Source organism: Sphaeramia orbicularis, chromosome 12 (genome assembly GCF_902148855.1).
Source record: "Sphaeramia orbicularis chromosome 12, fSphaOr1.1, whole genome shotgun sequence".
Lineage (NCBI taxonomy): Eukaryota > Metazoa > Chordata > Actinopteri > Kurtiformes > Apogonidae > Sphaeramia > Sphaeramia orbicularis.
This window is the reverse complement of record NC_043968.1, coordinates 54,044,721-54,070,796: the sequence shown is the minus strand read 5'-3', so window position 1 is coordinate 54,070,796 and position 26,076 is coordinate 54,044,721. Positions and strand designations below refer to the sequence as shown.

The 26,076-nt window shown below is 36.9% G+C and overlaps 1 protein-coding gene and 1 long non-coding RNA gene across 6 annotated transcripts in view; one reads left to right on the top strand and one right to left on the bottom strand.

Moving 5' to 3' along the window:
* The window catches only part of rxraa (retinoid X receptor, alpha a), a 196,295-nt gene that overhangs the window by 60,014 nt on the left and 110,205 nt on the right, over positions 1–26,076 (bottom strand). The gene's annotated exons all lie outside the window — the stretch shown is intronic.
* On the top strand, positions 11,186–22,672 carry LOC115429670 (uncharacterized). Its single transcript, XR_003936818.1, has 3 exons — positions 11,186–11,311; positions 17,375–17,379; positions 22,662–22,672. It is a non-coding gene; the product is annotated as an uncharacterized LOC115429670 (long non-coding RNA).

The following is a 26,076-nucleotide window of genomic DNA, read 5'->3' as shown; positions in this document are numbered from 1 at the left end:
TATGAACTATCCTAAATTGCTAAATGCACGGGATAGAATTGAAGTTTGCAAACTATTAGCAATATCTGATTTAAAAGAAAAAAAAAAAAAAACAACTAAAAAAAACTAAAACAAAAACTGAAGGAGTAAAACGTGCGACACAGCAGGACTTGCAATGTGTTAAATTTACCAAGCACAAGGAGAGAAAAAATGGTAAAGCAATGGAATCTATTCAGACCCCTGTAACACATCACAAACAGACTGGCAGCTGGCAGAGCAGCAACACAGGCTCATATAGCAGACGTGTTTCATTAAGTTACCACATACGAGACATGTTTGATGGCACAAACACATCTCGCCTCTAAATTTAGCTGATACATAAACCCCGGCTTTGTCTGCAGAAATCCAACAAGACAGAAGGACCATTTTGTTCCTATTGCAACAGGACAAACAAGATGCTATAGGATCCAAGGATGCTGCCGTCAGCTGTGTTTACAGCAACCTGATGGTGTACATTAAGTGCAGCAAACAATGTACTTTCTCATATACAGAATGTAAACCCAGCACAGCCACAGAGCACATATGGTTTCTGGCATGTAACTGCACACAGAGCACATTCATTATTTCTATGCAGCTACTATTTATTACGTTCGTCATAACATTCTGCTGATTATTCTGACGACTTATCAAGTAACCGGACAGGATACACAAACAGAGGCATTCCAGATGTGTTAGTAATACAAATCTCTGAAAAGAGCTCAAAATGTGAGTATAAAGATGTATGTGTAGAATTAGGGTTGGACAATATATTTAATTAATTTGGGTTTGATATAAATAGAAAAAAATGTTCTAACTGGTTTTGTCTTGCCTTGTACTTATTAGTTAATAAAGTTTTATTTAGTCTTTAGGTTTGGTTTTTGGCTTCAGTAAACTTTTACAAGTACGTAGTTTCAGTTTAGTTTTGATTCAGCTTCATTTAGCTTTTGTAGATGTAGGCGGAAAGCTTAGATTTCTAAAAGCTGAAAAGGGTCTCTGATTTCACTTCAGTTTAAGAAATTCATCCATTCAACCTTCATTTAACCAGATAAAACCCACTGAGTTCAGGATCTCTTTCAAAAGGGTGACCAGGCCAAGAGGTCGGCAGCACATCATGAGAACAGTTAAGAGGAAGTGATAGTTTAGATTAAAACATTCATTTCAGAGGTGCAATAGTGTTTTCAATAAGAATTGCAGGAGCTATAATGAAACAACAAACAATAATTTAAAATTTAAAAACACAGGCATTGTCCAATGGTCTCATGCAGTCTGTGCATGGTTTTAGTTTAGCCTCAGTGTTATTTTCAGGTATTATGGGGAAATTCTGGATTTGTAGAAGCTGGAAAAGGCAGGATCAGACATGCACAGTATCACATATAATTTACAAAACCCGCAGGTTCCAAATTGTGCAAAGCCGTTCATCCTGAACACCATGAACCATTAAAACAAAGTGGAAACAATGTGATTTTAACTGAAATTCTATTTCACATTAATCTGAGCTGCAAAGTCCATTTCAGTTTTTACATTAACTTTCCTGTTTGAAAACTTTCAGTTAAAAAAAATCTTTTTACTCACATCTTTTCACAGCTCGTTTTAGCCTTTGGTTTCTTAATATAATAACGTAGATGGTAACGTAGACTATAAAAGTTTCCGTGCAGATGGTGGTATGTGTACATTTTGTGGTCGGTAACAAACTTGTGTAATTACAGCCCGTGAGGATGAGGAAACAATGCCAAAAAGAAAGTCATAATACCTCCATGATATAGAAAAGATTTGGTTGTGCAAGATCTGAAATGGGACAAAGCAGTAAGCTGTGTAAAGTTTGTCAGTGTCAGATTTATCTCAGAGCTCTCAAGAGCTTTACAAAAAAAAAAAAAAAGCTTTTTTTTTTCAAAAGGCAACAATTTCTGACCTTTGACCTTTGGTCTGAGTGAGGAAAACTCTTCCAAAAACTGGAACAGGGAAAAACTCATAACAAAAAACAGTTAGAGCTAAATGTAATTGTATGCCATAACAGCAAAGGCGTTAAAACCTATTTAATAAATAATGCAGCTATTGTAAGTATCCTATAATGGTGCTGCTTTCATGTTAGTTTTACACTGGACATTTACAGTGCATAGTTTTAATAAAGGAAACCATTTTTGAATAATTTCTTTTCATGAGTTCATATGCACAGAAAAGAACAACAGAAAAGCTATTAAAAACATTATTCACATATAACACTAACACAACACTCATCTCTAGCTAGAATCCCCCTTTCTTTTTTTTTTTTTTATTTTATTTTGTAGAATAACTCAAGCTACAAAGATCCTACATTTCCCAAAATGCAACCTGACTGCAGGTGAATAAGTATTTATGTATGTGATGATCTGTGTCATGTCTGGAAGCAGCTGGTAACACATGATGTAGTCACGGTGCATTTGGGGAAATGTAGGATCTTTGTAGCTTGAGTGATACTACAGAATAAACATGTAAAAAACGTACATACAGACTATCAGCTGGCATCCCACCCCAGCTCAAACCCTACCATGCTGCTGTCCCGCATGTCAACAAAGCCATGTAGTTGTACCTTGAAGCCACACTGTATCCACCCTCCAGTGGACGCACACATTAATATCCAAAAACAGTATGCTTTAACCTCCCATTAAAAACAGAAGATTCCAGATGTCTTTTGCATCATTTAATAGACCATGTCATCGAATTTTGCTTGCCAAATGTTCTGTCATGGGAACTTGACTAATGAGCTGAACAGAAAAAGCACATGTGGGTTTAAGTGTTTCAGTGGGTTTGGTGATCAATCTGCTTGTGGTTTTACTGAGTTGAAAAGGTTAAAACCCTTCATCACATGAAAATATTACCTTCACACCCTGATTTTCACACCTGGCCTGCTCTTCACACCATTTGACCATAAACACACATACAATTGCAACATCTTCTGAAAGTCTAAGCTTCGAGATAGATAAAAACATCACCAACAAAGTGTCCCATGTTGTACTTGGAACAGTACTTTGTTATTCAAAAGGTATGTTTTGCTGTTTGTGCAGGTATGATGATGAGTTACAGAGGCGAACTACACGGTGCTGCAAAAGCCTTTCTTGTCGACAACTGTTACAAGCGTCTCCACGACAAAAAGAGCTGCATCATTTGTTTGACACATCAGCTTCAGGGACGCGTGCACACACCCACATCAGTCCACATTCACATGTGCATGCAACAACATGAGGTCTTACCTCAGTTAAACGGCTGGATCTAGTCTTTTCCCCCTGCAGCGCACCACTAACAGAACTGTCTTCTTTGCTGAGATCGTCTCAATCAAACTCTCTGTCTGCCTGACAGGAAAGACTCTTCCACTCACAATCTATTTTCAGTAAACGTGCAACTCAATCTGAGAAACATTGCTCCCCACGGTGGGGTGGGCTGTCTGGGGGGCCTTTCTTTCTCCTCTGCCCGTGGATGTGGAGGCAAGGCGGGGGATTAAAGTGGCTCAGGACTGGCTCTGAAAATAGAATACATGCTCCCTCCCCTAAAAAACATACATGTGACCATTCAGTGAGGTATGCCAGCTGTGTGTACACCCATATTATCTTGGGAAACCCCTTGACACTCCTCTCCTTACATGTATCGGGGTCTACTTTTTTCAGCGGAGGAACAAGCCTGGCTCCAAACTTGAGAGAGAAACAAACGAGAGGCGTTGAACATCAAGGACAGCAAATGTAGGACGTAAGATTCCCTACAGTACAACATATAACACAAGCGCCTGCGCATGTTTCATGGGCTGCTGTGTTATGTAACGTGTTGTGAAGGACATACGACTGGTACATCCAGCACAGTGGGGGTCTCTGTTTGCTTGTGGGTGTCAGATTCTGCATGGAACTGATATATGTGATTATGAGTCCTGTGCCACCCACTGGCTTCTGCAAACTGATGGAATAATCAAACATGTTAAGGTGATGAATTAATACCTGTTAAAGGCTTTCAGCAAGTTGCACCGTGGTTGTTTTCAGATGATGCTGCTGTCCACTCTGGTAGATGGATGGATGTAAAAATAGAGGAAAAACACTGTGTTCTAGGGGTTGGACAAAATGATCAATATGGTAATAGAGTATGTTGTGTTACATGTTCTTGTGATGAACACAACAACATTGGCAGCAAATAGATGGTATACACAACATGATGGTATACACTGTGTGAGGTTAGAAATGCATCCAACAGTAGGAATTTAGTTGCACTGTTTCTACTGCAGAAGCTATCATCACTGATGCAGACTGTGTTGGATTCTCATATAAGTGTAAGACTGAATAATTCTTGCAATCTCCTGAATCCACCTGTATCATAAGGTACTATGTTTGGGCAGCAGGATGGTCGAGCATGTTCACATGTGGTGGAAAAGCACCTCTGAAGTGGTTTGAGAATAGCTGTCAGATGAAGTAAGTAAGGATTAATAAATACAGAGCACTAAAGCGTCATCTAAGGTAAGAATGTGAAAAAGAAGTAAAAGTATGGCATGTTATTTTAACACATCTATGGAATATATGCTATTTACTCACTAAATTTACATTAAAAGTACTGTATTATGACATAGAGCTTACTGGACCACTGTCTAAAACAGTGTTTTTCAAACTTGGGGTTGGGACCCCATGTGGGGTCACCTGGAATTCAAACGGGGTCGCCTGAAATTTCTAGAAATTGATAAAAAAACAACAAAAAAAACCTTACTAATAAAAAAAATATATGGTGACTTAACAGAGACAATCAATCCATAAAAGACATGACAAACTGTGAAGCTGAAACTAAAGCGCTGTGGTACTGTTTATCTTTCAAATGTTCATTGTGGTCAGTTTCAGATGCTGCAGCTCTTTCATAATTCATAGTTTGAGTTCTTGTTTGTTCAGTATTAATTGTCAGCCTTGTAAATCCAAGCTGGACTGACTGTACATATCCTGACCAAGGAAAATAAAATTCTCACTTTGCGCAGTAATCTACACCTGGCTTTTCTGCCCCCGCCCATAATAGTATACATTATATAAAATAAATGTCACCTAAAATTAACTTTTATTTGCAACATGGTATAGCAAACTATTATATGATCAAAAACATTAGTTTTAGCAAAAAAAAAAAACTCTCTGTTTTAATGTCGGGGTCGCCAAAAATTTGTGATATTAAAGTGGGGTCACGAGCCAAAAAAGGTTGGAAACCACTGTCTAAAATATGTCTTGTGTTGCCATCAGGGTTTTCTTGTGTGCAAATGTGATCAAAAAATCTGGCAAAACACATCATTTTTTCTTTTTTTGCAAATAAACAAATCAGCTTTGTTGAAATTAATTAACAAAAAGCCAGTTTTCTCTGTAACAAGTGACATAAAATGGAGAATATTTGACCCTTTCACAAACTGTTAATAAACTAGTGGTATTTTTGACATAAAACATATCAAACTGGATTACCTCTATATCTGATTTCTTTATCATAATACCCGAGTATTCATTGTAGTGGATTCCATGAATCAACAGTTTAAAATAACATTAATAGTATTCATTTTCAAGCATAAACACATCAATAAAGCTCTTTCCACATGGAAAACACACCGCTGATTTATGAAAACATATCATTTCAGTGTAATATGTAACCGTCCACTGTGAATGTCATGAATCAATGATTATATTCTGGGAAACTTCAGTCACTGAAAGAAAATGACCAAAACCATAAGGATTAAACCGTGAACAAACTATTCCTTAAACTGTATATATTATAAGCAATTTCTCTGTTTTGAATTCATTGAACAATATATCAGGATAAGATAAGACTTAATTTAACCCACAGTGGGGAAATTCAAGTGACACACCAGCATTTATGGTAAAGTGAGTGTAAAAATTATTAGAAAACGCAATGGGACAGCAATTAAGAGTTGGAGTCATTACTGCAAATAATGTAGCTTTATTTAAAGACTGAATAACTGTCCGGTGCAGTAATGTCATGCATGAAAGGATTAATTGAATTCAGTTCAGTTCAAAGGTCACACAGTAGATATTCCACATTTTAGCGCTGTTGTCTGACAGAAAGAAGCTGCATCCTTTCTGTGTAGACTTGACATGTTTTCCTTCTGTCTGCATGAGACCAATCCAGTTTCTGTCCACAGTCTAAAGACGTGCACCTCAACTCTGTCTAACTCTGACAGTGACCCACTGGTTGTCTCTAAATGTCCACATGAAGGGATGAATCTGGGATGAACAGGTGACCTGGTGCAAGTCAAAATAATATACAATTATCTCAAAGTACTTCACATAATAAGGCCAAAACCGTACGATAATTATGTTGAAAATTAATCAATATCACAACCAAACAGAATTAAAAAAGGTAATTATTACTATTATTATAATAATTATTATTATAAGGTAATTAATATTATCTGTTGTTATATTCTTACTGTTAATAACTACTCTTTTTAAAAGTACACCATTGTAAATACTGTAAATAATACTCTCTTTTAGTACTATTATGGCTCATTATGTAGCTTTGTAACCTGTTACTTGCTTCTTTGTTTTGTTTTGACTGTTTTATCTGCCTGTTAGGCTGCCTCTTGGCTAAATCATTACTGTAAATGAGAATTGGTTCTAAATTGACTTACCTGGTTAAATAATGCTTAAATAGACTTACATAAAAATTTTAAGGATTATTATATTGAATATCATAAAAAGGTGGGTAAACATATCACCCACCCACAGCTTTACTCCCGCCCCTTTCCTGTCATGCCCTGTGAAACCTTATTTCATAAAAAAAGAAAAAATTGTATAACAGTTGATGATCAGAAATCGGTTATTTTTTATCCTATCTGAATTTCGCATCATTTACACTTTTGCAAGTCAAGAAAGAAAGAATTGAAAATTATGTCTCTCCCCATGATCTGTTCAATCACTGAAGATGTCTCTGCAGCTTCAACATGACCAGACTGGAGGGATTTCATCTGTTTTTATACTTTTCACAGATAAAATGTATCAGGGAGATGGCATTTTGGTGTTGGTGATGTGTTTCAAGTGTGACTAGAGGTCAAATTATGGTAAGATTATATTTTAAATTGACACACATTATATGGTGGGGCAGTGGTTAGCATTATCCCCTCACTGTCAGAAAGTCCTGGGTTCCACTCTGTGTTCTCCCCATGTCTGCGTGGGTTCTCTCCCGGTACTCCGCCTTCCATCCACAGACATGCACTAGTAGGTTAACTGGTGACTGTAAATTGCCTGTAAGTGTGAATGTGAGAGTGAATGGTTAAGTGTCTGCATATGTGAACTGGCGACACATCCAGGATGAACCCTGCCTTTGCCTACTGGTACCTAGAATCGGCTCCAGGACCCCAGCAAGGACTGATGCTGCCTTCAAGTGCTATTGGGAAAATGATATTTGCCACTTGTGAATATGAAATAACGAGTGCGTTGTGTTCAGGTGCTTTTGTTTCAATTTAATCGTGACCTGCTACTTGTGTAAAAGAGTTTTGGATGGGTAAATTCATCTGCTATAGCAAATTTTTATTAATTTTTTTGCAAATTGTGTGTACTCAATAAATGTGCAAAATCCTCAACTAACAGCAGCAGAATGTTAATAGAAGTATTGTTCCCTTGTTGCTCTCTGCCATGTTGAAAAGTTCAAAGGCTATTTCAATCTCAGCAGCTTGTGTATTAAATTTTTTTTCCAGTTCTCCAGTGGAAAATATGACGTGAGGGGGCGTTTATGAGTTTTTAACTAGTATTTACCATTTCCATAGCACATGAAGGCAGGATAAGCAGTTCAAAAAATGGATGGAATGGATGGGATGGGATGGATGGATGGATGGACGGACAGATGATGGATGGATGGATGTATAGATGGACAGATGATGGATGTATAGATGGATGGATGGATGGATGGATGGATGGACAGATGATGGATGGATGGATGGATGGATGGACAGATGATGGATGGATGGATGGATGGATGGACAGATGATGGATGGATGGATGATAGATGGACAGATGATGGATGGATGGATGGATGGATGGATGTATAGATGGACAGATGGATGGATGGATGGATGGATGGATGAATGGACAGACAGATGATGGACGGGTGGATGGATGGATGGACAGATGATGGATGGATGGATGGATGTATAGATGGACAGATGGATGGATGGATGGATGAATGGACAGACAGATGATGGACGGGTGGATGGATGGATGGACAGATGATGGATGGATGTATAGATGGACAGATGGATGGATGGATGGATGAATGGACAGACAGATGATGGACGGGTGGATGGATGGATGGACAGATGATGGATGGATGAATGGATGGATGAATGGATGGATGAAGGAATGGATGGATGGATGAGAAACTTAGCTAAGACAAGTACAACATAGTAAATAAATAACAGTTCCAGCTGTTTGCCTTTTTAGACGTATTTAGAAGACTGTCTTGAAACCTAATAAGTCTCTGAATCACTGTAGTACGATACCGCTGTTATCACAACTTACTCTGATTCCCACTCCTGAAGAACAAACATGGAATAAATCCGCTCTAACGTGAGTCATAAAATGCTCAAAACTGACTAAAACATCCACGTCGATGTAAAAACAGCTCAACTCACTTCTGGTTCATTTGAATAGAAACAAAGGGCTCGGCAGCAGAGCGGCTCCTGTAAACTATTAGTATTCTACGACGACGCACACGGTGGTGGAAAGAAAAGGATGGGAGTCGTCCCCTGAGTGAACAGAGGAGAAAAGGGAAGAGAAGTGAAGACAGTGGAGGCCTCTGCTTAAGACGGGCTTAGCTCGATTCACAGAGTCAGAGCACAGACTTTGCTCATAAAGACACTTCAAAAGGAGACATCAAATCCTGGCGTACCACTCCTCCATGCGCAAACCCCATGTGGAACTTCAGTGCTTTTCAGTTCAAGGGCACCTTTTTTATAACACACAAAGTTATCTTCAGAGTATTCTCTTAAAACACCCTTACAGAATTTCCTCATAAGCCTTTCCATTATCCTGTGGCACAACATGTCCCGTGGCCAGGAATAGAGTGTGCTACTTTACACCCTGCCGTAATAGATCTCATTCCACAAAACTGTATCAGTCCCCGATCTATGTCAGTCTGCTTAATTTTTTTGTAACTTTCATTTACTTTTGCTGCAAGTCACAAATTTAAAAATGTCCAAAGCTAGAATGTGAGGAGTTAGGAAGCGTTGACAGGCCAAATCACCTCCCCAGCTGTCCTCGAAAAGGTGACGACAGAGATCGGGTCATGATGTAACCTAATGATAACCCCGGGTCACCTTTCACCCCCGACACCTCAAGGCACTCACTCTCCTCCGAGACCGAACTTATCAGTGCAGATCCGTGGAGTAGTCTGGAATGAGTGAGAACCTTATTCTTCATCCCTGTTGTGTGTTTGTGTGTGTGAGATCTTATCCAGACACATATCAGCAGAGATGAGGATTGGGTTACACACAGCGGGTGTGTTAATGGATCTGTTCTTCTATGGCCTTTGGGGTATATTCACAGTGAGACACCCTTTGGGATCAATAACGGCGCTGGTACAAGTGTGAAAGACACCTGTTTTAGCACATGAGGTTCACAGAGATGCACAAATTGACAGGAGCGTGGGCGTGAGATTTGGACGCAGAACTTCAGTTATATTTATGGATGAACTTAGGGGTCAACAGTAAATAGCTGCAACTTTTAACCTGAATTCATAGCGTGTATGCAGAAATATACATAGGATTCAGGTACTGTAACATGAATTCCACATGTACAAACTGCAAATACATTCAGTTATTGTTGATTAAACCAGTTCAGTAGTATTTATAGCATTAGGTCATTACAAAATCATCTCAAGGCACTTTCAAATTTAGAGGAATTGCATGAATGGTGTCATTAAATAAATATTTAAAGACAGAAATGGTTATTTTATACGGCTGAAGATGTACGCATGTATTTTTAGCGTGTAACAAAACTAGCTTTTATCAATTTAGCATGGATTAACCTTCCTCTTGTGTTAGGGTCAGACTCATTTTAGGTTTTCAATGCATAAATGAACCATATAAAATCTGTGTATTGCATCAAGGCTTTTTGAAAGTTAGGAACCTCTATTTCAATTAAAAAAAAAATTTTTTTTTTTTTTGAAAAATGCTGAAATGCTGAAATTATGACTTTTGTGTTATTAGGATCAGTTTTGACCCAGATATATAAAAATAAGATTATAAAGCAATAATTAGAGCCAAAACTGAAATCATAAGAGCACAGTCAGCCAACACACTGACAGTCAGCTCCTCTAACAATCATGTGAGCTTTTGGGGATTCTCATTTTGCCTTGTTATCCAGTTTACCTGCACAAAAACAAAACAAGAAAAGACAGGCACGTCCACACTTGTGAGGTCAATTCAGTAAAGAGTTGGTGACTGCAGAGTGCACATAGAGGGGTATACTGACCAAAAAAAAGGCCAAGAGGCCCACACAGAAAATATTAAAACCAGTATTTTCAAGGATAAGGAAGCCTAACAAATTGGATGATAAATAATTGTTTTTAGTGTATTTTATAGTCGACCTGTTAACATAAAACACGGTAACACAACGCTAACACAAGATGAAGGTTAAGTGCAATTATAGTGGCTTATTTTGTGTCTGTCAGCACTAAAAGGTTGGTAAATTGGTAAATTAATCTGCAGGAGTTTGTATGATGTTATTTGCTGTCACTGCAGAAATAAAGTCATGATGATAAGGTCCTGATTTTACAAAGCAAATATTACATTATTGCACAAATCAATTCATGAGCCTAAACCCCTTGAGATCTTATCATACAGTACAAGGAAATGTATACAAATATTTTAGGGTTCATTCAGAAACGATTCTCCAATAAACCAATAAATCACTGCTTTAACAGTAATTATCTACAAGGGAAGTGGTGGTAACGGAAAACTGAAAAGTGTAAAATAAAATGATATTGTGAATATATTAAATATTTTACCTTATTTTGAGTTTCTCTTACACAGGTGAGTTTGATTATGAGGCTTATGAAGGTATAAAGCTAGTATGTGATGTTATTATCTTTGCGAAGTTTCCGTATGTTAATCGAGACTAAACTGTGACAGTTCTAACTTTGTTCGATTCCAAACAGATCTTCAGTTCAGCTACTGACAACACAAACCGAACAGAAAACAGAGGTGATTAGTGGTTTTACTGTGGCTGTTTTCTGTCTAAACAGAGCTAAGCTAACAGAGCTATAATGTAAACTATCAGCCGACACAGCAGGTGAAGATTATAACACAGTGTCATTTTGACTGACTGTCAAAATAAGCGGCTCTGAGTTTTAGTTTGAAGAAGAAAACTTGATGATACCATTATACAGATGTGTGGAAACAATGACTTTTATACTTTATTCAGTGGGTGATACAGTCTGTGGATACATAGAACCACTTTAATGAATACTCTTGCTGTTTACAGACATTATGACTTGTATTTACCTGTCTTTATTTGATTTCAGGTGTTCCTTGTCTACTCTACATGGCTATTTATTATCATACAGGCTCCTTTGTGGATTTGACACTTTCATCATATTCACAAACTGGGAAAAAAATCTTCTTATTTCTGCCTCATCTGCCGTGTTTATAATTATTTCTGAAGCATTGTGCATTAATAAAACTGTCAGTGACAACTTCCTAAGTAGCCTAAACTCCTTCTAAGTACGTCTTATTGTAAAATGATTACTTTCGCTCAGTGCTAATAAAACACTTCCTCCGTCTGTCCCAATGGAGGGAATTTAGCAGAAACAGACATTATTCTCGACAGCTCTGAGCTTTGCAGCTCTCGCCCCATGCTGTGCCACACCAGATAAAATGAATCACTGCAAACACTGCTGGCGCTTGTGTGCGTACGTGCGTGTTTTGACAGAAACTTTTGTTACAATGAAAAAAAGGATATTAAGACTATCAGCGGCATGAAAAGCACGGAGCCTTACAGCAGTGAAATGGGAATACGCACAATGACATTCAGCTGTTGTCTCACCTCGATGTGGCAGTATGTGTGTGTGTGTGTCTAAGTGTATTTGGCATCGGTGGGAGTGTGTGCGCACACAGGGGCGGGATGCGTACATGTATTTAGAATTTTCCCGTCTGCATGCATATGTTTGTGGGTTTAATAGGTCTATGCATGTGTGAGTTGTTGTTTTGTCTGCGGTGGTGCGTTCAGGTGCGTCTTAGGAGATTTGTGTGCACTGTGCGAATATAAGAGTTGGCAGTGCGAGTCCTCTGGGCGTTGTGTTGAGTCTGCCACTGACGAAGCAGACTGTGCAACCCTCAAGTCACACACTTTACCTTTTCTACCCCTATTCAGTGTCATAAAACTAAAGCTAAAATTGGAGCAAAAAAAGCATATTTTACAACATACAAAAAAATGAGTAAAAGCTAAAGGAACGATGTGACTAAATGAAATAAAACAGCAGGTAAAATCTGCTTGAAATCCTAAAGATGTTAATGGTTGATAAGGTGAATAAACACTGGTTTTAAGGGATCTGGGCCTATTTTAGCCATGAATACTTCGGCTCTTCCCTTTACATACCACATTAAAATGTTAACCATACCCATATTTGTTTTTTTTTCTTTTTCACCTATATGATCTTAAAACAATAATTTTTTTCTTTAACCTACTTTACTAACATATTGGGCCCCAAAATACACAAAATCATAAAACAAAATCTTCAAAAATCATAATATTTGTAACAATAAAAACCAAAACAGCTCAATGAACTATTTTCAAACTTGAAAAAGCAAAATAAAGGCTGCAAAGACATTTAAGAAAGACATTTAAATCTGCACTTCAGGTGTGATCATAGACCCTGGGGGGGGTTAAGTGATGTTCTATATTTCATTCTACTTCTTTCAGCTTCTGTAAATTAATTATGTCAATACCAGAAAAGCAGTTGAATACAAACTCAGTTAAAACTAGTCAACTCTACTAGGGCTGGGCTACAAAACTATAATGATGAAAAATGTATTGGAATATAAAATATCAGATTTTTGTCTTTAGGGTTTAAGGTGTTTAGGTTCTGTTTAACTTCACGTCACTCATTGTCACTTGATTGAATTCAATTGCATTAGTACTGAGAAAAATATTAAATAACTTGTTCAATCATGATTTTGCTTTCTGAAAATTGCGGAAAATGCCCAATTCTCTAGTATGGGTTTTGCGGATGTGTTTCTCCAGTTATATGTATATGGCAGAGTTTTAATAAAGAAAAAAATCATATTTTTTACATGGGTTTTTCTTTAGTTCTTACAGCCAGATTCAATAAAGAAATAGTAAAACACCCCTGACATTGAAAAAAGATTAAGTTTAATATTTAATAATTTCATTTTCTAGTTCTGTATTGCATCATTATGAATGTTTTGAAAGTTTTACCTCTAGGTGTTTGTGAAATTTTACACAGCTGGAGAAGACTTTGACAACTTCTAATCATCAAAATAGTTCCAACCACAAGTAAAAATCACTAAATGATGACAGTGGAGATTACACAGTGCTTTTGCCCGGTTTTGTTTTGTCCTGTACAGCAGCTTTGTTCTTTTACATGTTCTTCAAATGACGTAAAACCAAACTGTCAGGCCTTTAACCTTTAAACTAATAGTGATTCAACATGTTGATAATTATATACATCAACTGATATGAACATTTTTATCCTACAGTATAATATCAAAATAACAAAAAGCCTCAAAACTCGACTTTCCTTCTTAACTCAACATTGTGTCACCTGATGACTTTTGTACAGAATGGTGCAGAATTTCTTGATTGATGGCTGTTATGTATTTAATTCAAGGTATTTCTTTAACTAGTCGATTCACAAACATTAACATTTACATAGATTTAGTGTTTAAATACACTCCAACAAGTGGAAGAAAAAAACAAAACATGTCTTAAGCCTTCTACAGGTGTACAATACTAGTAAATGGATTTCTTCCTTTCAAAATAAAGTGTAATATTATTTTAGTGAATGAGAAAACACAAAGAATATCCCAAACAGTGGGAAGTTATATTCTTCAACTCGAGCAAATTTTAGTGCGCTACTAAATTCTAAATCAGTGTAATCTAGGGATGTAACGACATGAAAATTTCATATCACGGTTATTGTTACCAAAATTATCACGGTTATCATTATTATCGCGGTATTGTTGAAATTGTGCTCAAAATGTTCAAAAAGTACAAATACACACATTGAAATAATTTAACCAAGTTGTATTTTGAAAAAAACAAAACAAAAAAAGAACAAATAAAATAATAGACACAATGTACCTTCTGTTGACAGAAACATTCAAGTGTTAACCCTTAGTGGTCTACACTTATTTTGTCCGTTTTTCAGTACTTTTGATTTTGCCTTTATTTACTACATAAACAAATGTTTATTATACCCATGTTTGGTATCTTTTTTTCTGTCTCATCTGTCTATTATTTTTTTCACTTTAACCTACTATATCAACATAAAAGGCCAGAAAAGACAAAAAATATATAAAATCCGATTTGAAAAATGTATATAATTTATTGCATAAATAACACAAAGATGCTTAACGAACCTTTTCAAAGACTTTAAAAGTGAATATTGATTCCAAATATTACGTATATAAAATTAAAATTGTAATAGATTGAAACTATACTCAAATATTTGACATAAAATCAGATCTTTACATAGACGTTTCCTCCGGAAAAGTGGGGTAATCAAACACGGTTATCATGATAATTAGAATTTAAATGGTAATACTAACCGTCAGCAATTTTACTGCAGTTTATCATTATACCGATAATCGTTACATCCCTAGTGTAATCCCATCTGTACAATCAAATGGACTAACATTAAGGCTTAAACACAGTTGGAAATGTGAGTTTTCATTTGAAACAGCCTGTGATGTGACTTTTCTGATAAACGTCTGTCATCTGTCAGTCATTTTCAACATGATACTGATTGATCACTTCATCCTTTTCCTTACACATATGGTTTTCACTGTTTGGTGCAATGGTAAACACCTGTAACAGCCCCAATACACAGTCTGTGGTTGCCAGGTCATTAACAAATCAAATGGCATGATACTTAATGTGGTGGGCTGCAGGGATGCCGCCGCATTACTCTGTGGGTGTTTGGTAAAAATGGTAAATGAACTGAACTTATATAGTGCGTTTTTTACACCTTAATGGTGCCCAAAGCGCTTTACAATTATTCACACACACACATTCATACACCAGTTGGCGGCTGTTGCCATGCAAGGTGCTGCCAGACCCTACTGGGAGCAATTTAGGGTTCAGTGTCTTGACACAGAGTCAGGATTTGAACTGCTGACCCTTTGGTCATCGGACAACCTGCTCTACCAACTGAGCCACAGACGTCCCAGTGAAGTTTAAAGAACTGTGAATTGCTTCAGCGAGGCGTGGCTTCTCAAAATAAAAGCATTTCCAGTGGGAGTGAACACATTAAAGGCCACTTCCTGTTATCACTGCCAGAGCGTCACTATTAATGTGGGCCCCCTGACGGCTGTGGGGGCCTTAAGTAACCGTTTACTTTGCTTATAGGATGGGCTCTGTTTGATTTAAAAATGCCTTTCTAAAATCAGTATAATCCCATCTGTACAGTCAAATGTACGGACATTAACACTTAAGCACACTTGGAAATGTGAGTTTTCATTTGAAAAAGCCTGTGACGTGACTTTTCTGATGAATGTCTGTCATCTGTCATTCATTTAGGAAGACTTCTGCTACATAAGTGCCCATCTACTTTCAATTCCATTGTCCTATAGAAGACAATGGTCACTCTGTACTTATTATTTCCATTTTTCAACAGTAAATCACTGCTGGAGTGTCATCTGCTGATTAATGCACTGGTGCTTCCACTGTCCGATGTCCTTGTGTGAGTGTCTGAGATCATTATTTATTGTTCAAACTACTTCATTGAGATGAATCAAGAATATTGAGTATCTAAAGAAGTATGATGTGATTCATTGTCAAATGTGTCCATTATCCATATGTTATACATCATGTGTCCTACACTTTCTTTTGTTTGATCAAATCTGACTCATTCGCTCTTGAATTATACAAGCGTGTGCAATCAATTTGTTTATTTCACCCTTGTTTTTTGTTCTTTTTTTTCATTGTTATACATGAATATGATGACGCTGATGGTGGATAGTTGAGGTCTGTATTTGAATGTTAAGTCTATAGAAAAAACAGGTGAACAGACACTCCTTTTTGAACATGGCACTAATTATTTTTATTACAAAAATAAAATAAATGCAAAAAAAGTGATATTTCCTTTTGCTAAATAGAAACTTTCCACTGGAAATTTTTACTTAACCCACCAAGACCTCAACAGTCAAAAAAAGTATCAACTGATCAAAAATGTTTAATAACTCCTAAACCACTAATCCTATTGATGCATGTAAATAATTCAGGTAAAATACAGTTGGTCATTTTTTCATGGTCATCAGATATGACCTATTTGGACATTCAGAGGCTCTGTAGTGAACGTGGAAACACCATCATCTTCTGCAACACTGATTCACCAGTAAAACCCATGGAGTTTGACAAATGAAAGCAGCTGAGGACACTTGTTTTAATGTTCAGCTACTGATATATTTGCTGAAAAAGTCACTTTTCCTCAGTGTTCTCTGTTTTGAAACAATAACCTATGAACTGACTGAGCTTTTATGATAATCAGTAAATTAAATATAGGAAAATGCCTGATTTTAACAGGAAAATGCAGAGGATAAGATAAACAGATAGATCACTCAGCAAAGCTTTAATGTCAAGACAAAATTACTTAAAAGTCACCACAAAAATAGTTTTGGGGCTTTCGGAGTTAAATAAAACTAAGGCCAGTTACACTGAAGAGACTTTCAGTGCATTAAACACTAGACTGTGCTGTGAGGGTTTCACAGATGAGAATTAGTCATACAGTAAGTATTATTACACTTGAGAGAAATACCACAGTGTGCATGTCTGTCCACACACAGTGTTCAGTTGCAGTAAGATCACACCACCAGATGCAATAAAGCCCTAAAGGCCTTATTTGAGGGTTTAAAATAAATGTTACCCCTGAAGCATTTCAACCACAGCCTGCGTCTGGAGGCCGGTGTCTGAAACTCTAACCTAATGTTGCTCCTTCTGTCCTTTTGAGCCGCCACCTCCTAAATGGCTTATCTCCAGTGTGTGGATTGACTCCGGCCACACACAACGTCCACGCAAAATCAGAGTTTATACCGTCCAAGAAAAAAAAAACAAAAACAAAAAAAAAAAAAAACAACCAAAAAAAAAAACAAAACAAAACACAAGCCATATGTTCTAATCAAAGTAATAAGAAGCAGTTGTTGTTCCATTGTTGGACTGCTGATTTTAACCAGTCACATCACTTCCTGCAGATGTTTTGTATTTTTTCTGTTTTAATAAAACAGACTAGAAATTCATTAGATTAATCCAGATTTTGCTCTGATATCCTGAAAAATGCCCAAATTGTAAAATCTAGATTATTCATCTACAGACATTTCTTTAAAATACATTCCAACAAAAAACCTTTAAACTGCTTTTTGTTAAATATCAATTGTGGATGTGGTTTTCCAGTTACACATATAATAATAATAATAATAATAATAATAATAATAATAATAATAATAATAATACTGAAAGGTCTCAGAGTGTCTGTGTGTGTTTGTTTATCTGCACAGTTCTGAGAAATTGAGACGTTTTTAACTGGCCAATGTGGTACCTACAGTTGAAGAATAGTCCCATCTCCACATTAAATATTTCAGGAAGTTGATCGGATATTTATTTTGGGAGATATTAGTAATTTTGGAAGACAATAGCATTACAATCACATTGCATTGCCCATGCCAGTTGATGGGAAGCACAGTAAAACGCTGCATGCCGGTAAATGAAGTTACAAACAGAAATTTACTAACTTCAGTCCCTTCATGCCAGTATTAATATGAAAGTGCTAATAATAATAATAATAATAATAATAATAATAAAAATAATAATGATCATCTTTATTTATAGGACACCTTTCAATAAAATTGTGACTAAAATGTAATCAAATCAAATAAATAACAAGGTAAACAAGCAACTCAGATAGAACCAGCATAAACTTTCCAGCAAAAGTAAATTTAAAGAGAAGACTTTGGAGCCAAAACAGCAAAGGCTTGGCCCCTTTTAGTTTTAATCCAGGACCCTAGTACAGATCAAGGGAGGGTCTAGGACTGAGCATTGATTCATATGGTGTTAAAGGTCTAAAATATATACAGGAGCCAGAGAATGATCAATAAAATCTTAAAATTAATCCTAAAACAAGCAAGGAACCAGTGTAAAGAGGCTAAAACATGTGTAATATTATAATTTCCTTCATCCTGGTTCAAAAATGTGCTGCTGAAATCAACAATTTGTAGATGTTTCATAAATTTTCAATTAAACCACTTGTGTAATAATAAACCTGAGGAGATAATCATGGCACCATTATTTCTGCATCTCTAAAAGTTAAACTGGGTCTAGTTTTTTTAGATGATAAAAACATAACTGTGTGAGTTTGTTTATGTACTGCTCAAAGCTTGGGTTAATATAAAAAGGGACACCAATTTTTCCAGCAAAAGGTATAGTTTTAGTAAAGAAAAAAATATTTGATTCATGTTTAATCTCCAGTTCATGAAGCCGGAAAACACATTAGAAAATAATCCATAACATTGTAAATCAAGTAATCAATCAAATCAATTAAGTAAATTAGGATGTAATTTTTTGCTGCATTACCTCAGTGATTTATAATCTGTTTAAATGCACCAACAAGATTATTTTGCAGTTTATTCCAAACAGATAAGTATAGCCCTTTGGTATGTATAGTGCTACAATTGAATACTGTAAGTGCCTGTAATTTTTTTTCAGATATACAGCACTGTGCAAAAGGCCTAGTTTTTGCTGGGTTGAAATGAGCATATATATTTATTTATCAATTTCTTCAGATACAAAAACAAATAAATAAATAAATAAAATACAGGAAATATATGCACAGGCTTAAAAAACACACAAAAAACTGAACTAAATGAGCTGTAGTTGTATTTAGTGTGACCCCTGAGCACAAACAGCACAAACAGTTATAAACATCTGACATGTAGAGGAAAACCTGGTATAAAATCAGAAAATGAATGCAATAGATCTCATATTGTCTGAACAAAAGGACTAAAGCAACTAAGTACTAGCACTTTACTGTACAAACTTCACATGTATCCAGATTGGATCTCACTAATGTTGGTCTTGGACTTTTGCACAATACTGTACAAGTAAAGATCTGATGGAAACAGGCCTAAATTAGACTTTTTAGCTTTAAAGGTAGGGTAGGAGATGTTTTCCTGGATCATTTTTTACTATATTGCTTAAAATTCCCTTCACAACCCGATTACAACCAATTAATTAAATGCTCAAACAAAAAAATTAAAAAATGTAGTCACCTGTGGAATGGATAGGACTGAAAAAACACCATCCAATCATTTTAACCGGCCCATCGAAATGATTGAACGGTGATATGTCTATCAAACTCAACTGCCATTTGTCCCTCCCCCCTCTTATTTTCAAAATGTAGCTTGCTAGAACTGTTTTTCCAGGATCTTCTACTCTACCTTTAAATTCAGAATAAAACTAACAAAAAGGGCAATTTTCAACTTGAATGAACAACAAAGGCAACAGAAAATTGAACTGCAAAGGTAAAAAGTGGAAAATTCTGAACTAAAATACAAGCTACTTGTGTGCTAATGGAAACTAAGTATAAATACATTTCCAAAAGAACTGCAGTCTGTGAAAGGCACAACTAAATTAATTCTACGCATTAGTTACACTTCCTAAACCGCACAGTCCTGGAGGGGGAGAAAAAAGTGGAGAGTAAAACTGCTCTTAATTGCTACCTGGAGACAGCTTTGGCCAAAAAACCCCCCCCCCCCCCAACTCCCCTCCATCATCCATTTGAGGGTTGATTGACATTAGAGAGTCTTAACTGTTCTCCTGGGATGGTACACACAGCCCCTTTGTGCTGCCATTAGAGCCATGCGACCATGATGTCATGCCGAGCAACTACAGCGAGGTCCGTCAAAGCCCAGAGCAGCGGAATGGACCTTTATTACTCCCACACAGGAAGGGGGTAAGCGGGTTGGGGGTTGGAGAACTCAGGTTGGTGTGTGTGTGTGTGAGTGTGTGTGTGTGTGTGTATGGGGGGTGTTAAAGTCTACAACCCTCTCTCACCACTCTCACATGTTGTGTTTCAGTCTCCTAGCGACCCCCGTCTAAACACAACATCCCCAAAACCGACGCATGACATCATAGCCGCCGCTCATTTATAACTTATTAAGCCTATGTTGCATTTCTTGTAAAACATTTACACCTTTTCTACTTTTTTTTTTTTTTTGCATTTAGCATCCCGACTCCAGAATCGCTCTGACTTTATATGCATTTTTAAGGTGGACTGAGGGGCGCTGGAGGCCTGGTGTTGGTTTAGGAAGGTTTCAGTGGGATGGTGCGGAAACCAGAGCGGCACCGCAAAATGGATAATGGGACTTTGGCAGCGCTCTGATGATAGAGAAGTTCTTTTTCCTGTTAAAAAACAACAGCCAAACAACTGCTCCCATTGTCGTTGAAAGTGTAAAATGTGTTCCACCGCTGCATGTAATCACTTCCAGCTGCGAGGAGAGCTGCGCTGCCTGTGATGGAGACATGGTTTGTTTCGCAGGAGAGTCCCATCCCACAGACGTACAACCACTGATGAGTTTAATCCTAATGGGCATGGCTGTGGCCCGACAATGACCCCCCCCCCCCCCCCCCCCCCCCCCTACACACACACACACACCACCACCACCACCACCACCACCACCACCATCCTTCCACCCCCCAATGACCAGTCACCAGGGAAAGACGTCTCACTGTTTGTAATAAAAGCCCGAGTATACATTTAGCGTGCTGTCAGAATAAGTTTCTGTGACCTTCTCCAAAGTACAAATGCTCCTCTGATCTTCATTAATAAAGCGGAGGCGATCGCCGGGACGCACCCGACAGATGCCACGAACTAATCTGCACCGCGTTGAAAAAAGAAACAAGCACCAACAGCGCAGCCACAGTGTGTCAGCGTGTCTGGATGTCAGGGACAAGCAGCTCAAGGGAAAGTACTGTACTCTTGTTTGAGATGTAAGAATTGGCCGATGATAAAGGACCGTCTCGCTCTTTACATGTGGTTTGGCTTTCGGAGGATGCAAAATTCCAGTAAGAATGGGAGTTTTGTTCATCCTGTCTCCTGTTTTCATCATGTTGTCATTTGTGTCTTTGATGTAAAAAGATGGTTAAGCCTCATTGTTTTCTGTTTTAACAGATCTACATTGAAAATTATAAGAACCAGAAAGGTTTTAGTCTGATTTTTTTTGTAGTTCCCATTGACATGTTTTATGCTTACCGCTACAAGAGGTCTTAAACAATACGCTTTTATTATTAAGTATGTTCAATAACAGGAAAGAGGACATCCACTGAGTTGCAATAAAACGAAAAGTGGTAAACAAGGCTGTGCTTTTTTTTTTTTTTCACATTATTCATTGCAGCATTTGTACTTTAAAGCCTAATTCTAATGATTCCATCTCTTTTCAAACAATGATTGTTCATAAAAAAAAAAAACAGAATGATTGGACTATTTTTAGAGGTCAAACAGCAGGACAGTGCCAGTTAGCAGAAAAACTCATATTGTGATTATTGTGGGTTTGAAAATGCATTGATTACTCATTCTGCACCGTGTAGCTACAAACAAACTTACACTCACATAAAAATTACACAGTAGTACTTCCATTTGCATGTTGTACATGAGGCTCATTCAACTAACGGCCTTTTGGCAATTTTTTGTGTCTCACAAAAAGCAGCCTATGAATCAGACATAAAAAAAACAACAACATATGGTTAAAGAAAAAAACAAACAAACAAAAAAAACCTCAGGCTCACCTCTGAGATACTCTGAGACATCTTTGCCATTTGTACAATGCAACCCATCAGTCAAGAACGTGAGGAACTTAAGAAAATTGTGATTATGGCAACTTCAGCTGTAAAATGTCCTACAAGTGACAGTTAATCAACTAAACTGGTTCATTTGACTGTATTAATCTGGTTTCTATATTTGTGGATTACAGTCCTGCATTAAGGCATGTCTTTGGAATTAATTCTAATAGAATTAAAGTAGAAAGAGGCATGTGTATGCATGTAGTAATGTATCTAACATTACAGTACAAACAGAATTTATTTTTTTCTCTGCTAAATCCAAATTATCACCACACAACAGAAGTAGGGTTTTGTTTTGTTTTTCCCCCCATTTCTGCAGTCATCTACGTCTAGACAGCCTTTGCAATTACATAATTGCAGAAACTTATATTATGACAAAATGTGCAATCCTATCATGAAACATAAATGCAAAAATGAGAACTGAAATAATGCTCCAAACCTCCCAAAAATCACCTGATGGATTAGATTAGAATACATGATATTATTCTCTATTCTATTTATTTAATGTCACCATGGTCTAAGTCTAATAAGAGTTTAATTCTACAAGTAAAACTTATGAGGAGGAAGCAGTTTATTAACTCTTCATAAAAGTGTTTCTCAATGTACTGTCTGTTATGTCAATAGGGAACACCCCCTCAGCTTTGGTGCAAGTATCTAAAAAACAGAACATAATACATACATGGGATGAAACAGACGAAGATGGGGCAGTTAATTACCATGGTAACAGGGATGCTATGTCTGCCTGTGCTTGAGTAAAATTGTGAATAATTTGATAGTGAAATATGTTAATTCTATAGTTTTGGTTAATATCGTGCAAACAACAGGTTGCATCTTAAATCTTTCAAGTGTAGAAAACTAATGAAAAAAGGTTAAATTAAAATGGTCTTAACCCCACCAGTATGAAAGCATAACAATTAACTTGGGTTCTGGTTTTTTCATGTACCTTCTGTAACATGTTAGCAGCGGATATAAAATAACTGTAGAAAATGTACACATCTTTTCATGCCATTTCTTTATATTTTGCACCAAATTCTATTTTCTTGAGACTATGTTTCTGTTTTACATCTTTTATATATCCTTGTACTCCTATGTCAGTTTTTTCTGAACTTGGGAGTATCTGAAACCTTACAAATTTCCCTCTGGGATTCATAAAGTATTTTGATTTCGGTTATAGAGAGTAGTATCAATAAGGGGATGGAGTATTAGTATCGATACAGTGCTAACTATACCAAACCTTACTTAAATTCTCACAAGCATTTCTTGTATTGACACCAGACTTCCCTCACGATCCTTAGATCCAAAAATAATCATGTTTGACACTTTGATGTGTTAGCCTATTAAAAGTGGAGGTTATTTTTAGTGATATCTTGGGACATCCTGAGGATAAGACATGACATGACATCAAACTTATTAAAATATGGCTGTCTTATTGGATTCAATCACAAGTCAAAGGTTTTTAGTGGCTACAAACTTTGATAAATCTTTACCAAACTTTGCACTGATCATCGTCAGACAAATCTAATGCCCTGTTCCCACAGGGCTGGTATTACCTGTGAACCTCCGAAAAAGCGGACTGCAGAGGTCATATGTGCAAATTAACCAGAAAGTCCATCACAAATTCTAATATACAAATCTGTCGCTCACCACTGCATTTTCTAAGACTTAGGAGGCTGGACATCATTAGCCATCTGTAGACAAAAACACTGGTTTATGTTCATCTATAAAGCTCTGCTGGGTAAACTCCAAAAATACCTCAGTAATCTTCTATTAGCTCTAGTAGTTTTCCTTTACGTTCCTCTAAGTCACAGGTGTCAAACATGCGGCCCGGGGGCCAAATCCAGCCCGCCTAAGGGTCCAATCTGGCCCGCGGGATGAATTTGTGAAAAACTGCAAATATTACACTGAAGATATTAATAATCAATGGTGTCGAAATCATTTTAATTCAGGTTCCACATAGACACATACAGTCCAATTAAATTTTAAGTGGGTCAGAACCAGTAAAATATTATCATTATAACCTATAAATAATGACAACCCCAAATTTTCTCTTTCTTTTTTGGTGTAAAAAAGTAAAATGACAAGAAAATGTTCATATTACCAAAAAAAAAAAAAAAAAAAAAAAAGTGAATAACCTGAACAAATATGAACAAACAGAAATGTCTTCAGAAAAGTAAATGCAGTTTTACCAATATTCTGCCTGTTACTAAATGTTTTGTGCGATTGTAACGCACATGTGTAAATGATAAACTGATAAACTGAGGCAGAATATTGTTAAAATTGCACTTGTTTTTCTTAAGACAATTCAAATTGTTCATACTATTCAGATTTTTAAGGAAACTTTGTAGACATAAACCTGATCATAATATAATTTTACTTTTTTCACTGTTATTATTTTATTGGTCCGGCCCACTGGAGATCAAATCAGGCTGAATGTGACCCCTGAACTAAAATGAGTTTGACACCCCTCCTCTAAGTGGTTGCTTTTGACGGTTCCTCGAGTTCTGGCAGACTTTGGAAAAACTGCATTTTCCTACCATGCACCATGGTCGTGGAATAATCTTCAAAAAAAGTAAAACTACATACATTCATTTCTATTAATGATTATAAAAGTATTATGGAGAATGCAGTGAAGGAGGAATGTCACTGTTTTTCTTGATGCCATTATGGTTGAATAGTTGTTATTGTGTTTTATTGTTCATTGTGTATCATGTATGTGTTTTATATTTTTTGGACTTTGTATGGTTGCTGCCTTGACCAGGTCTCCCTTGCAAAAGAGATTCCTAATCTCAAAGGGAATTCCAGGTTAAATAAAAGTAAAATAAATAAATAAAATAAAAAATCAAGTACCTTATTTCAGTAAACACAGAGGTCCTGTGCTAATATGAATCCACATATATTTGGATATTTTTGTTTCCTTTGCCAGTTCATTATACTGCTGAGACCCAGGAAAGTAACATAACGTGCTGCTCACTTTTAATACCTCCCAGCCAGAATGGACAGACAGACAGATGACAAAATAATTACAATACCCCTCTGGCCAGAGTTGCCTGAACCGTAAAAAAATATTGATTGGTTTGATTTGAGTTTTGATTGGAAACAGCATAATGTAGCAGTTTGTTTCAGATACATTTTTTATTCATTTATTCATTCATTTTTAATGGAATGTCTGTTGCAGTGGTCTTTTTTTTTTTTTTTTTAAGTAAAGCTCTTGTGACAAAAATGCATTACCGGGTCTCAAGAGAGTATACTTATTTCTTGGTCGAGGCTTATGATGGGTCTGCTGATGATGATAAATCAATGTTTTAAAAGTGTTTTAGGTGGAATCCAAGAGAGTGGTATCATGATATAGCAGGTTTGTTCACTGAAAGAGCATCTGAAAACACGAGGAGATGATCATTTACATTATAGAACACCTTTCTGTCTTATCTGTAAGCAGAGAACCTGCCCCTGACATCAAAACCCAGGAATAATGTCAATAAAATCTACACTAAACCCAGACGTGAGGCTTTACTTCCAAACTACCAGGCGTCCACATGTCTCCTGTGAATAGGGCTTAAGTCAGTGATCCAAAGTTAACATGAGCATATGTCTCAGTTAAACCCACTCTTTAGTTTATCGCCATCAAACTTACTATCACTTCTCACAGCCACAGTTTTAATGTGATTAGACTGGGTTGCCGTGGCGACTGTTTATCCACCTCATCACTGCTAGCAGCTATATTTAATAATTAAATCCATCGTGTAGTGATTCATCTGATATTGGTTGTTCTGTATGGGAACATGAGTACCAGATAAAGCCTTCAGATGTGTGTCCGTGTGTGTGTGTGTGCGTGTGTGTGTGTGTGTGTGGTGTAAAGGTGTGTGCGCTGTGGTTTACATAGGCAGGGGTCTGCGCTGGGCTCTGGCTGGTTAACTAGGGAGGAGGCTGACCCCGTTCCAGTCAACTGCTTCTGAAAACAGCAAGTCAGCCGAGTGTTAAGAACAAGTGGCATACGCCGTCTGACTCA